The sequence below is a fragment of the Thalia democratica genome, chromosome 3 (assembly GCF_965202585.1).
Source record: "Thalia democratica chromosome 3, ktThaDemo2.hap1.1, whole genome shotgun sequence".
Classification (NCBI taxonomy): domain Eukaryota; kingdom Metazoa; phylum Chordata; class Thaliacea; order Salpida; family Salpidae; genus Thalia; species Thalia democratica.
Genome location: NC_139167.1, coordinates 8,514,547 through 8,530,445, shown reverse-complemented (window position 1 = coordinate 8,530,445; position 15,899 = coordinate 8,514,547).

The following is a 15,899-nucleotide window of genomic DNA, read 5'->3' as shown; positions in this document are numbered from 1 at the left end:
TAATGCAGTAAATTTACTAATTTCAATGCTAAGATATATTGTAAGCAAGTTAGTTGTAAAGTTAAAAAAATAATTTTTAACTTTTTAAACTATTTGTTTCGTAGTAGAATACCATGAAATAGCATTTGACTTGGAATAATCTTTAGGGAACTAAACCTTAATTCTAACAATTTTTTTTTTATTTAAATTCAAAAAAAAAATCCAATGTTTTACAGTTAATTCTGTGAACAGAAAGTAATCAATTAAAAAAAACTTTTAACTAGGTTTAAATTTTGTTTTGTAATTGTAGCAGTCTTTTTGATGGCTTATTTAATTCTGTTTAAAAAGTTTTTTTTCTAGCTATTAGCCTACAATAATTTAACAGAGAAAAATAGTGAAAAACTAAAAGCTAGTGTTGAAGTATTAAAATAAACTAAGTATATTCTAATTGCTAATATATATTGAATTAAGATAAAACAAAAAACAGTTGTATTAATAGTCTAAAACTCTTTATATTATAATAAACTTTTGAATTATAATAAATCAAGTTAGAAAATAAAATTTTGTTTAAGAAACTTTTAAAACAAAAAGTAGAAGTCATTTCAAAAAGAAACCTCAAATTTATACTCTTTTAAAACCAAAAAAATCTTTTTAGAAATAAAAACTTTAATGGTTTTCAAAATATTACAATCAGATAATAGTTTTATAGTGATATAAGTTGTATACATATTAAACTAGTAATAACAAAAACCTGTCAAATAAAGGTCCTTCAAACAAATAAATTAATCACTATGCTATAAAAACTTTTAGTGTAATGTTAAACAACGAATATCAACTACAAAATTAACCAGGTCAAAATAAAATTATTAAAATCTTTAAAACATAAACCATTTAATAAATATAGTAGACTTCCGCTTGAGTTCGCACTTTGAAAAAAATCAAAAAGTGCAAACTCAAAAAATTATTACCATATTTTTTTACAAAATGACAAATTTCAATATGTTATATGCAATGATGTTATGAATAAAAATAAAATCCACTAAAACATAAAACAAACTTTCATAAAAAAAAAAAGCTCTATATAAGCTATTAAATATTATATATGTTTTGTTTTATTAATATTTAGTTAGTAATAGACTTTACTTTAGTTAAACTTAATAAAATATAAATTTGCACTTTTTTTTGGGTAAAAAGTGCGAACTCAAGAGGAAGTCTACCGTAAATAATATTTATTAGGTATTATGCAAACCTGTTAGAATTAATAGCTTAATAAAGTTGTTATTATAAAAAGACTACTTAAATACAATACAAACCAGGTGAAATAAGAAATACTTCAAAAGATCAAATAAAATTAAAAAAGCTTTCATAAAATAATGTCTGCTACTGAAGTCTAATATAATGTGGAGGATGAGGAATATGACTGCTTGCAAGTTTTTCTAATCTGATTCTTAATTAGTAAAATAGAGCCTTAAGTCACCTCCTTTATAAATATCTAGATTAGACCTTTTGCTCAAGATGTTGAAAGCTTTCTCAACAACATAGCTAGAAGGAAAAGCTATAAACAACAATCTAAATTCCTCTAAAATGATTGGATACTTTTGCCTTAGTTTTTGTTGAGTCCAAAAGCTTTCATATCGTTCTTTGGAAGAATTTACTTTAAGTTCAAGGTCAGTTTGTAAGTCTGAGAAGGTTTCCTGTAAGTCGTTTACTTCAAAAGTATTTGCCTAGAAGAGATCCATACTTTTATCTATCTGATAGCTTTTTTGTGTCAAATCTAAATTTTACTACTTATTATGTTAAAATTGTTAAAAATTCCAGATTTTTTCCAAGTTTTTTTTGCTTAAATTGTGAAATTCTAGGTTTTTCCAGGTTTCTAGGTAAATTGGCAACCCTGTATAGGTTTATTTCTTAGTCTAACTTAGTGACTTTTCAAAAAGCAACTGGAAATATCATGAGGTGATAGATAGTGATAAATAACATAGATTTTTACAAACCATTTATAACCCCAAATAACATATATGTCAGGTTATAAAATAGTGAGAGGGATTCCAATCGTCTATGATATATTTAATTGTTAAATATGGAAATATATAAATGAAAATATAGTATTTACTTGAAAGTAGGAGTCATAAGCACTAGATTATTTTTCTTTTTTTTTCATAAATAAAATAAACTTTTTGTTTAAGTTTTACCTCAGGGTCGAATAATTAATAGCAAGCTAAAAATAGTAAAATAGCAAGAAAAAAAGTAAAAATCTTATGACAACCCAAAATTTTAAAATCGCCCCCTTTTCGCCCCCTTACTAGTTATCGCCCACCCTTTCGCCCCCTTACTAATTATCGCCCCCCAAAATACTAAAATCGCCCCCAGGGGGGCGATATCGCCCACTTTGGGAAACCCTGATCTAAGCGTTGAATTTAACTGTTGTCAAAACTGTTGAGTTAGTTTAAAGTGTTGTGTTAGTTTCAGTCTTAAAAACAAAGTCACGAACCAAATAAAGAAAATAACAGAAAACTTATTTATATAAATAAAACAAATAAAATTAAGGTCACATATCGGTCAAATAAAACTTTTTGCAAAATGTGACATCTGTTTGTTATATAAATCAAGTTAAATAAGCTTTAAGGGTCAATTTTGTCCAAAAAGTTAATTCTACACGATGCTTTAATTTTGCACGATGGGTCCAATTTAGCCAGAGAGACATTTTTGTAAGGGCTAACTTCTTTTTTTTTCTACCACTCTTACCCATAAGAAGGTAATTTAACTTTTAATTTTTTTGTCAATTAATTTTTTTTTGACCATCACTGTTACTCTCAACCCTAACACATGGTCGGTAACTTTATTTTTTTATATTAATTATTGAACAATAAAAATTACGTAATAGTAATAAAAATTACTTGTAAAAAAAAAATTTGCTTAAGTTGTAAGAAAGTTTTAGTTGTAGGTAAGAGTCTAAATTAGTTTAGAAATTACTTAATCACGAATTGACGTGAATTGAAATGTAACCTTAAAATTAGTTTACTTATTAAATTATAAATAAATGTATTTGTAAACTTTTCAAAAAAAAATTCAATAAAAAATGTTTTAATTAATTATGTAGCATATAGCTTTTAAATTATTTTAAGAACATAGGTAAAAATTGAAAAGCTTACAAATTTTAAATATTTTTCCTAATTACATTTAAAATAATTAACAAAATAAGTTCATATCAAAATGTATTAATGACGTAATTATTTCGAACCGCAAACTCTAATTAAATTGTTGTTACAAATTAAAATTAATTTCTTTTTAATTATTAGGCTTGAGTACGTAATAATTATACCTTATGTTTGTTATAGTTAAAAAGATAGAGTATGTAGTATAACACAAAACGTTTGCAAACATATACTTTGAACAGTAAGTTTAATTGATTACTATATTCGTTAACGCTCGAACTATATATTGCAAAATTTTTATAAATTTGTGTTTGTGCATTAATTCTAAGCCTGGAAAAAGTTTTAGATTCTAACTTTAAAATAAAGCTAAGTTTATGCTAAAACCGTTAATATTGTTGTAAAAGCTTATCTATTTAAACTAGTATTCATTAGCTTTTTATAAGTATTTTCTTAAACGTAAACACTGAGAACTATTATTTGCCTACAGTTTACCTATCTTAAATATGAAAAATCATAGTTATTCCAATCCACAAAAGGTTAAATATAATAAGTATACTATATACTTAAGAAAAATTCACGTTGTAGTATAATAGATATTTACTAAAAAGTTTAGTAAAAGATAAAATTATTTTAGTTTAAAAACTTGAAAACAGTTACGAACTGTACTACACATAAAATAATCATCAAATATACTTTATAGAAATTCATTGCATAGGACTCATATGAATTTTTTTTAAATCAAGTAATTTATTCTATTTATCGATTATTTCAAAACGTAAAAAAATATATTTGTAAAACTCTTCTTTTTCGAATTTATGTAAAACTAATTCTTTAAATTATTTTTCAGATATACTTCTTTGTTTGATTTTTTCTTAAGTTAACCTTGTTATTCATCACTAATATATAATAATTTTTTTTTGATCAATAGATGAAAAGTAATATTAAAAGTAGCATTTATTTGTTAGTTGGTTATAGAATTAAACAAAAGTATCTTAACAGTGACAATAAAAAAAATGACGACAAAAATAGTTGTAGTCGTCAGTTGATAAGTTAATTCAAAATTTTAGCCATGTTAATTAGCTTTAAAATTCAAATGGAAACAATTGTTAAGTAAATAGTAATAACTAAGCTTAGATATTTATAGTGTGATCTAAAACATACGGTATTAAACTATATGACATAGTAACAAAATGACATTTTTTACAAACAAAATGACATTAGTAACAAAATGTACTATGTACTATAATTTTTATCAAGTTTTCAAAAAACTTGATTCTTATGTGAAAACTAAAACTCTACTGTGAAAACTTATAAATATACTATGACGTTTATATGAAAAATAGGAACTGTAAGGGATTCAAAAAAATGCGAGCTTAGAGTTTTTGGCTTTAGTTTTTTTTACATGTGGTAATTATCAAAAAGAACACATTGTTCAATTCTCAGACGATTTAAGGAAAACATTTATGTAGTTTATTCCTACTATCAAATGACCAGTAAATGATAATAATTAGTAGCTAAGTAAAAGTATACTCAACTTCATATTTCATTACAACTTGATTAATTGTAAATCTCATCTGTAACTTTAAAAAATGTACCAGGCTATTCAGCATAAAACTACAAAAACATACAAATAAATTAAGTCAAGCAATTTTTCTTTAAATGCACCACGTAAAGGATTTTTATAACAAACTTTAAACTAAATGATTTTAAAATTAAATTATTTGTAGTTAGCCAAGTTAACCAACTAAAATTTTTGACCACATGGTTATCTTTACATCATAATTCTTAATAGCAAATGAATTTGAAAAACATTTTTTTTCTTCTTTTCTGGTTGTAAAGCTTTCAGTAAAGTAAAAGCTACGTTTAAAAAGCTTTAAATCTTTAATTGTGAATGTTAAAATTAAGTAGGTTGATGATTGTTCTAAAGTTTTGTATAAATTTTGTAAAGTTTTATTTTGCTTTATAAAGTTATTTATTAGGTATAAATAAAGTAATAGCTATTTAATAACTTTTTGCTAGAACATTTTTGAACCAGTATTATCAGTTTGGCCTGGGATCCGACAAAAATATTTAGTTTACAGGATAGATTTAAGTATTTATTATCTAAAAACATTTGAAAGTTTATTTAACAAAAGGTTAAAATTATACGCATACATTTTTGAATTTTAAACTAGGTAGAGTAAAAACTTGTTATATGTTCACTACTAATATTTCAGTTTACAAAAAATCATTATCTAGCTTATGATGACGTTTAAAATTTTACTGGTAAACTTTAATTATACTTTAAAGCATAAATTATGAAACAATTGTGGTTTTTTTTTTTAAATTCAGTACATATACGATTTTAATCATTGTAAAATGACAAAGCTTAAAATAATTTTGTATTAAAATTACCCAAAGCTATAGGATATATTTAAAGTAGTATATTTAATGTTTTATTAATGTGTCTTTTTCCTCCATTATAAAACATTTTATACAAAATTAAACTTTAAATATTAAAGTTTTAAAGTATTAGTGTACGTAAGCTTTATTTAGCAGTGAATATGTAAACTTTCCAAAGGGAATATTTAAAAAATTTTATCAGTTGCGACTGTTCATTGGTTAAAATAAAAGTTTATAGTTAATTTAAATTAAATGGAAATAATTCTAACTTAGTATAATTTTCGATTCAAAAAATAATAGTTTATATTTATATCAGCACCTGATAAAAATTTATAAACTAAAACTATATAAGTTTTTTTTTTTAAATTAACAAAATAAAAGTAAAATGTTTGTACGATCCCTTGTAAAAGTTAGTAAAATAGTTTATAGTAGAATTAAAAGTGTAGAACTTACGTTATATAGTTTTATATTTTCAACAAATGCAAAAATACTGGAATATAAGTGACCAGTAGTTATACAATAAATCGCACAACATACAACTTCAAAAACACTAAATATATTTCGAGCAATTCTTTTCAGTAGAGTACAAAGCCTTTTTTAATGTTAACCTAGCTAATATAGAAATTAACCTTTGTTTTAATAACTTAAGAAGTCATGAATTTTCTTTTTACCTACTTTATATTAAACATTAATGATACGGTAATATAAATTTAAAATTCAAAACAAAAGAAATTTCGTTCAAAATTGTCTAAAACGGTTTTGATAATTTTCTGAATAAAAATACTTTTTCATATACTTTATAATGAAAAATAAAAGTTTTAAAACTTATAGTAATCCTTTCGATTTGATTAAATTAGAAGCCTATTGTATTTTGTTAAAGAAACCTGTTCTATGTATGCAAAAATATTTTGACTATACTGTTTCTTTATGTTCATAAAGTATTATAAGGAATTTTTTTCATTTTATTTATGTTTAATTTTACTGTACATCAATTATAACGTAAATGAATTTATTTGATTATAGCTGTTACTAATTGCTTTTGTCTTTCATTAACCTCTTGATTACTTTATGATTAATTTATTACTTAGTTACTATATAAGTTTGTCAAATCTTTTAAACAAAGAGCTTTCAATAAACGATGAACACCAGAAATCTGTTCTCACAATGGTAAATCTAAATTAAGAGTATAATTTGGTGGTCTTGCTCCTTCTTGATAATTACTTAAAGCTCTGTACACTACTGAAGAGAATTGCTCGAAATATGTTTAGTTATTTTTGAAATTGTCTGTCTTGTGTAACTTATCTTATAAACGCATAAATATAATTTTTTAAATAAAAATGTAGTTTTATAGGTATGTATAAAATAGGCCAAACCACATTTTGTGTTCAAAATGTTTAGATATTTTTAAATTATTATTTTATTACTTTGATTGTTTAGAATCGCAAACCATAGCATGATATTTGCTTTAAAATTCAGGATGATGTGGCTAAAATTTTGAAAGTTTTTGTAAAATTCGAGTTTTTTTATCTTTCTTTAAAAATTTTTTACCTTGTTTTATCTTTTATCGAAATTATTTTTCGAAAAAATAAGGAATTTTTAATTTGTGTTTACCATGAAATTTACAAAAAAAGCAAAGTATCTACCAGTCTATCGTAATACAATATAGTTAAATACATGCTTCTTATAATTTTTTTTTAGTGTTTATTAATTTTTAGTAATTTAATTTCTTCTTAGATAAAATCGTTTTTTTTAATTTCAACCTAGCCTAGGAAACGAAAGAACCTTTGTTTTATTAATCTAGTATTTATTTCGGCCATCATCAACGAAGTTGAGATGTTTTATGCCATCGATAATAAACAATGAACTTTACCGCAAGATCAACAACAACAGCATCCGAGACAATCCTACGACCGGTTTCGTCCTTATTAGGACTCATCAGGCAGGAATAGTCGCGAGAAACCGCTATTTTTTCAACTTTACCCACAAACGATCGCTTCAGTACTTCGTACTTAAGCCCGCTTGTTTAAGATCACAATAGCGGTTTCTCGCGACTATTCCTGCCTGATGAGTCCTAATAAGGACGAAACCGGTCGTAGGATTGTCTCGGATGCTGTTGTTGTTGATCTTGCGGTAAAGTTCATTGTTTATTATTTTATTAATCTAAAAAGTTTTGATTTTCTTTTTTACTTACTTTATTTTATACATTTATGATACGTGTAATATAAATTTTTAAATCAAACCAAAATAATTTTCGTTCAAAATTGTCTGAAATGATTATGATAACTTCTAAAAAAAAAACTTAGTCATATACTTTAGAAATAGAACTAAAAGTTTTCAGGTAAATTAAACCGGCTTACATTAAAGAATAGTTGTTAACTTATTGTACATGAAACTCACTTATTTAGAACTTTTGTCTATTAAACTTATCACAAAATCTCGGGTTTCAGTACTTTAGTATTTAAGAAGGAGTAGGTTATAAAAATGCAATACAATAGTAGTAATTTTTTAAAGACTTTCAAAACTTTTGATCACTTAATTTTAATTGCTATTTTATAAAATAAAATTTAGTACTTTTTAAGTAAAGTTTTTTTTTATAAAAATTTATTTTAAAATGTTTGGTCAACACAATTAGTAGGTTTTGCTTAAATTTAGGAGGTTGTAGAACATAATCGCAAATTTAATTGCTTAAATGCTTTCTATTTTTGTAATATTTCAAAACATTACCGTTTGTTTTGAAAGCTGAATGACGTCATGATGTTCTTAAAAGTTAATTGGTTAAAGCTTTAACAAATAAGGAAAAATTACATTGTGCATTAAATTAATTTTGCACATTTTTTTGATTAAGAAATAAAAAGGCGGTAAGTAAATCTAATTTAAGTAAAAAACAAATACCTATATCGTTTTAGCAGCACAAATTATTTTAAATTCAATTGCCATAACTTTTTTGAGTCATATTACTTTCTTATTTCTAATTATTCAAAATTTAGTATAAAAATTCGTTTTAAAAATGTTTACGATACAGGCTCATTAATTTAAGTAAGTTTTGAAAGTCAATGTTAATAGAGTAATTGAAAAACTTTTAAAACTAAAAAAAGCGTCACGCACATTTTTTATTATTTTATTTACACTACTTTTGCATGAAAAATCAGATGAACTTATTAGATTGTATTTTAGTTTCAGGTTTAGTCATATATTAATAGTTGATTTTGGTTTTAGTTTTGTACAGATATTTACATTGGATTTTTAATTTTAGTTAAGTCAAGTATTCACAGTAGATTTTGATTTTAGGTTTAGTCAGATGTTAACAGTCTATTTTAATATAGTTTAATGAGATATTCACAGTGGATTTGGTTTTAGTTTTAGTAAGATACTCAAATTATTTTCGGTCTTAGTTTTAGTCAGATATTCACCAAAGATTTTGGTTTTAGTTTTAGTCAGATATTCACAGTGAGTATTGGTTTTTGAACTATCTGTTTTCTTCAAGGCGCCAAACATCTTAATGAACTTCTTAATGTTTTTGTTATCAGTTTCATTCACTCTCCCGTCTGTAACGTCATAATGGAGCTAAAATTTAAAATTTCAAAGCAAACAACCTTCTAGCGACAGCCATTTTGTTATAAAGCTTTTATATCAGGTTTAATGTTTAAGTTCGATTATAAGTTTATTTTTGGTGAGTTAATTAACTTTTTGATCTAAAATTTTCCTTTTCTAGCAAAAACCTTTTTCAGAGTGAAGTTTTCAACAATCAAAAATAGGGAATCGAACAAGAGGCTGTTTATCTAAGCAATTTTTAGTTAATTTTTATTCAGACTTAAAATCTATGAGTATTGGCCTTTATATATTTTCAAAAAAAAAAGCGACACCTGATGATTGTAATATATTTAGAGAAACTCTAGAAATAGATTAAGCTGTTAAAAGTAATATATAAACGAACAGCGAAAGTGTTTAAAAAATTTCAAGCTTTGAAACTCAACACGTTTATTCATTTTTACATAATCCGTTTAAACTACATTTTTTTTGGAAACTAAGCTCAAAATTTTTGTTTCGAGGACCTTGGTGAACAAAAAACAGGTCACCCAAAATCAGCTAAATTTTTACTAACACATTTAAAAATTTGTTTGTTGACTACAAAATTAAAAAATAGAAATAGTAAACTCAACAAAAATCGGCGAAAGTCATCAGAGCAGAAGCCTGGACTTTCGTTTGCCGTGAGACAAGCTCAAATTTAACAATAGGGTTGATCACGCCAATTCGATCATCAGACCACAAGTTTCGGTAGACTGAGACCGGTTTCGTCTTTATTAGGACTCATCAGTCAGTCACAACCGAAAAACTTGTAGTCGTCAATCTACAAACGGTTATTGATACTTTGACATGAATCAACCATTTGCTAGCAATGATCAGTGACGTCAGCATTGTCATTTGCCGTGCAACGTTTAAAACATTGTCCACTAATCAAGATATCTGGCACGCTCGTTTTAGTACGATCAACAAAAAACATCGGCGAAAGTCATCAGAGCAGAAGCCTGGACTTTCGTTTGCCGTGAGACAAGCTCAAGTTTAATTTTGATCGTACTAAAACGAGCGTGCCAGATGTCTTGCTTAGTGGACAATGTTTTAAACGTTGCACGGTAAATGACAATGCTGACGTCACTGATCATTGCTAGCAAATGGTTGATTCATGTCAAAGCATGATAAACCGTTTGTAGATTGACGACTACAAGTTTTTCGGTTGTGACTGACTGATGAGTCCTAATAAGGACGAAACCGGTCTCAGTCTACCGAAACTTGTGGTCTGATGATCGAATTGGCGTGATCAACCCTATAGAAATAGTAAATTTACTTTTTATTACAATAATATGAAACTTACAATTTATACCTGTATATTAAAAACTTATTTAAAATTTTGTAGACTGTATAAATTCATTACAACTCTAATGAAGCAAAAAGGTTAGTATAGGTAAAATTCTGAAACCCTTGGCTATAGGTTGAAAATATCCAACTTGGATTTGGTGTTAAAAGATGTGTGACTTGGCAATTAATATGTTTTTCCCTATTGCCAAATAATTTTGAGCGATTCTTCTTGTCGCTCAATAAACAATAATGAATATTTTACACATAGAGTAGGATAAATCTAGATAATTTATTGGTAATATTGCATAAAAAGTTAAGAATTTTCATTCGAAAATTTATTTTGAATTAATCATATTCTCAAAAACTTGTGTTTGTTTATAACAATAATAAAACTAGTTTGAAATGAGAAACAAAAAAACTGTTTGAACAATACATTAAACTTTATTAGTTTAATATGACTCGATAAACAAAAAGTTTTTGTAAATTAAGTCAGGTTCAAATACAAAACTTTTAAGTATATTTTGTCTTTAAATAATCAATTAATAATTTATATAGAAAATAGCATTAAAACTTAATATATGTTTAGGAAAGAAACAAACTTCTTTGATTCAGCAGCTAAAACTAAGGCGTTGCAAGTTTAATAATTTAGTTAAAATTATAACAGAGTAGTAATAATATATTAAGTGGCTTTCAATTTAATATTCTTTTTCTTAACGTTAAACTTTTATATAATTTCGTAGAAGTTTCATTGGAAGTTTTTAAAAATATATATTGAAATCATTTTAAACTTATTTCACTCAATTCTATTGAAGACAATAAGCTGCGAAACATTCGCAATGTTTTGAGTTTAAAAACAAAATGCTTAATAAGCTTAATATAATAACCTCACTTAGTCTAATAGTTTTCTATTTTTAGCGTTTGAAAAAAATGTAAACTGCATATTAATTTTTATTACGTTATACATCTGCTGTTACTCATATAAAAAGTATAAGTTTTCATCAAAGCTATGGCTGGCAATATTACCATTGTTTTTAAGCATAACAAATAATAACAAATAATCAGTAAAAGAAATGACAAAAATTTGCTCTAGCGAAGCATAGTTATTCTTTATCACAACAACCAATTGAGCGTTTCAATCTTTTAGCCATGTGGAAAATTTTAATTTTAAATTTTAATTTAAACTAAACGATAATTTTTATTTTTGACAAAAAATTAATGCATTGCATTTAATAATTTAATAATTTCTACAGTTATTCTTAATTAATCTACAGCATATGAATAATGTTATTCTATTTGAAAAAGACAGGAGATAGTTAAAAAAATAAATAAATTAATTAAAATGGCTGAGAAAGTGAATTGCTCAACATTAAAGAAGATGATAGAAAAATTAACTGAAGTCCAAAAAAAAATCAACTAATGCACTTCTTAATGAAATGCAGGAAATTAAGGGAAACTTGGCAAATCAGGCAGAGGTAATAGACTCCATGAAAAAGTCACTTATTTTTCTAAACAATCAGTTTGAAGATGTAAAAAAAGAGAATGAAAATATCAAGAAGGAGGTAAAATTTGTTAAGTTAAACAATGAGAGATTAAATGTTCAATTAAAAGAAATGAAGAAGGAGGTCAGTAATTCAAGCCTACAACTTGACTACATTGAAAGAAATTTAAAAAGTAGGAATGTCGAAATCAGTGGGGTGCTTTTTATGAAGAATGAAAATGTAGTTGATGTTGCAATGAAGGTCAAGAAAAAAGTTGACCCTCTATTGTGTGAGGAAGATATTGAGTCAGCAAGACAACTAGTTAAAAAAGATAATAAAAATGAAGTAATCAAAAGTTCTATTTTAGTTAGATTCAAAAATATTAATAAAAAAAATTACATATATATATTATGTATTTCAAAACATATATATATCAAATATATTGAATAACAAAGGTTTTGTAATATAAAAAAGTAAATGTCTGTTGAAGCTGAAATTAAAGCATTGGTTGAGTCCTCCAAAATTGGGAAACAACTGAAAGAAAAACTGATTGCCATTGGAATTAAGAAGGACAATGAATTTAGTTATTTTCAAGCTGAGATGCTTAAATTGAAGAAAGATTATAATGAAAAAAGTAGAATTATTGAAAATAACATTGATCAGATTCAAAAAGATGAATTCAGCAGTAAGAGAATAGACAATATAGAAAATAGAATTACAGAATTACAAAAAAGTTTCTCAGAATTTAAGTCTGATTTTTCTTCTAAATTTAACAAGTTTGAAACTAAATTCTCCAAATATGCTGATGCTATGCAGAAAAGTGAACCAACAGAAATTATCACGCACATTAGTACCAAATTAAATTTAGTAGCAGAAAAAATAGATGCTGAAAATGAACAAAAACTGAAAGAAAAAAAGGCTTTAAATGTAATAATATTTAACATTCCAGAAAGTAAAAATCAAACTCATAATGCACTAGAAAGTTGCAAAAATGATCTAAAAATTATTCAACAAGTATTAGGAGAAAATAAATTGAAAAAAGAAGAGTTTAAGTCACTTTATCGAGTTGGTAAAATTGCAGCTAACAAAATCAGACCAATTATAGTCAAATTAAATAATTTAGCATCCAAACACAGACTGTTAAGACTGAGAGATTTGAAAATGTTTAATGGTGAAATTGAATCAAAAATCTACATCAACCCTGACAGAACTCTCTTGGAAATTGAAGCTTTCAGAAAATTGAGAAAAGAAGTTAAAATAAAGCAAGCCATCGCTGATGAGAATAAATTGGACATAAAATATGTTATAAGGAATAACAAGATAGTTGAACTGACAAAACAGCCCTTTCGTTACCGCTCCCAGGACATCTGGGATTAGTGGAGGAAATCGTGAGTCAATGGGTATAAACTTATTAAATAATAGGATTAATTTTAACACTAATAAGTTTTCCTATATAAATTGTAACAACAACTATTTAAAAGTTTGTTACACTAATATAAGATCTGTTTTAAATAAATTTTATATTTTAGAGAACTATATAAATTTGAATAACATTGATTTATTTTTTTTGACTGAAACATGGTTGACTAATAAGGTCAACGATGCCACAGTGTGTCCTTTTAACTATAACATTTACCGAAGTGATAGGTCTAGTAGGGGTGGAGGTGTTGCTATCCTTTTCAAAAATTCGCTTAAAGTTATTAAAGTTAAAAACGATTCTATCTCTACTAGCAACATCAATTTTGAATACCTATGTGTAGATTTAATTTTAAAAAAGACGAAATTAAGATTTTGTTGTGTCTACCTTCCTCCACTTTTTGCTAGATGCGCACTGACTGTTCAAAATGTAATTAAAATGATTAAAATGGTTTTTCCAAAAGAGTGTTCTTTTTATGTTCTTGGTGATTTTAATATGCCAAATATAGATTGGAGGATTCCTAGCACAGATTTCAATAAACCCCATGAGTGTTTTCTTAATTTTTGTACAGACAATTTTTTAACCCAAGTAATTGAAAATCCAACCCATAAGAATGGTAACATTCTCGATCTCATAATTTGCAATCATTTTGGTCTAGATAGAATCATATCACACTCAACTAATTTTCCATTAACAAACACTTGTGATCATAACTTGCTTTCACTAACAATTAAAATTGAAAACAAAATAACACCTATTGCTGAAGAAGTTTCATATGACTATAAAAAAGCAGATTTTGAAAGCATCAATGATTTTCTGTCAAAAATTAATTGGACCTCTTTATTTAAAAATTCAGAAAATCTCCAGCATTTCTACGATAAATTCATTAGCTCAATCCAAATCTCAATCAAACGTTTTGTTCCAATTTTTTCTAAAAATATCAAAAGTAAAAAAAATCCATCTCATATTAAAAAGTTATTAAAAGAAAAAGCGAATCTATACAAAAAAAGTAAGACAAATAAATCACTTTTGATAAAATACAAAAACAAGTCTAAAGAATATCAATTAGCTGTTAAAAATTCAACTTTGAATATGAAAAAAAATTCTGCAAAAACCCAAATTTTAAAAAGTTTTATAGCTACGTGAAATCTAAACTTAAGTTAAATAATTCCATACATCTCTTATATGATAATGATAAAAACAAAACAGTAACCTCAGATTTTGAAATAGCAACACTTTTTAACATAAATTTTCAAAAAGTTTGTAAAAAAGACGAGAGTTACCAGTCTTTTAAGCTACCCAAAAATAATTGTAGTAAGATGCAATATTTTTTCATAACCTATGAAGACATTGTAAGTTCAATTAACCACTTAAAAGATAAAATCATAAGAACGCCAGAAAACATTCCACCCTATTATATCAAGCATGTTATCCAATCAATAATTTTTCCACTTTCATTAATATTTAATTGCTCTCTAGAACTATCTGATGTTCATAAACAATGGAAAACATCTTTTATTATTCCTGTGCACAAGAAAGGTAATATACACGATGCATTAAATTACAGACCAATATCTCTAACAAGTGTCTTTTCAAGAATTTATGAAAATATTGTATCTGTAAAAATTCTCAATCACCTCTTTGATAACAAATTATTAACTACCAAACAGTTTGGTTTTGTTCCAAACCGCTCATCAACCATTCAACTGTTAACATGCTTACATTCTTGGTTAGTTCCTTATCTCAAAAATGAATTTACTTAAGTAGTTTATACGGATATTCAAAAAGCCTTTGATTCAGTATCACACAAAAGATTATTAAAAATTTAAAATCAGTATGGGCTACATGAAAGCTTAATTGATTGGTTTGATAACTTTTTAAACAATAAATCACAAAGAGTACCCATCAATAATACGCTTTCTGACTCTTTAACAATCTACAGTGGAGTACCACAAGGTGGTGTAGTTGGTCCCCTTCTCTCTTCAATTTATATTAATGATATTTGTTCAAACATTGATATTAAAAGTGAGTTAAGCTTATTTGCAGATGATGCCAAAATCTTTAGTTAGTCAAATACTTCATTACAACTATCTTTAGATAATATTAACATATGGTTAAAAACAAGAAAACTAAACTTAAATCCTAGCAAATGTAAAATTCTAACCATTAACAAAAAAGAATCTTCTCCAACTGACCTCTTAATCAATAACATCAAGTTACCAGAAATTAAAGTTTTTAAAGATTTAGGAATTTATATTTCCAAAGATTTGAAATGGAATGAACATATCAACTATTTATATAAGATTGCAAAAACTACATGTTATCAAATATAGAAAAGTTTTAAAACTAATTCTGCTTCAATTCTGACAAAACTATTTAAAACATACGTTCGCCCTAAACTTGAGTTTAGTACCCAAATTTGGTCACCCCATTTAAAAAAGGATATTAACAAAATTGAATCTGTGCAAAGGAGTTTTACCCGTCATATTTGTAGTCGTTGCAACATATCTTACACGTCATATAATGATAGAATGATTAAATTTGGATTGAAATCACTGGAATATAGAAGATGGGAATTTGATTTATTAATTCTTTACAAAATTATCAATGGCAAATATAAAAGTTTTTTTAACC